The sequence below is a fragment of the Etheostoma spectabile genome, chromosome 3 (genome assembly GCF_008692095.1).
Source record: "Etheostoma spectabile isolate EspeVRDwgs_2016 chromosome 3, UIUC_Espe_1.0, whole genome shotgun sequence".
In the NCBI taxonomy this organism is placed as follows: domain Eukaryota; kingdom Metazoa; phylum Chordata; class Actinopteri; order Perciformes; family Percidae; genus Etheostoma; species Etheostoma spectabile.
Genome location: NC_045735.1, coordinates 29,617,508 through 29,617,889, shown reverse-complemented (window position 1 = coordinate 29,617,889; position 382 = coordinate 29,617,508).

Genomic DNA, 382 nt, shown 5'->3' with positions numbered 1-382 from the left:
GACACTTTACAGATAGAGTAGGTCTAGATCACACTCCAAAATCTACAAGGATCCAACAGTTCTAGTAGTTTCCTCCAGAGCAAGCAACAGTAGCATAGTAAATTACACTATTTATTCAATAGCTGCAACAGGGATTTTTAAGGAATATTATTTCTGATTTTTATCATTCATACAGTTTACATCTACATTCATACAATATACTTTACCTGGTGCATTCCAGTGGCAATGGATTTTGTGTGTAGTTGTCCTGTCTGTCTTTCCAGCTGGTGTGGAAAGAGAATATTCCCCCCAACACGATGTCCCCATTCTTAAATATCTGGGGGTTCTCAGGATCCCCTCTCAGCCTGCACACCAGCTCCTCAGCCTGAGAGAAAGATGCCAC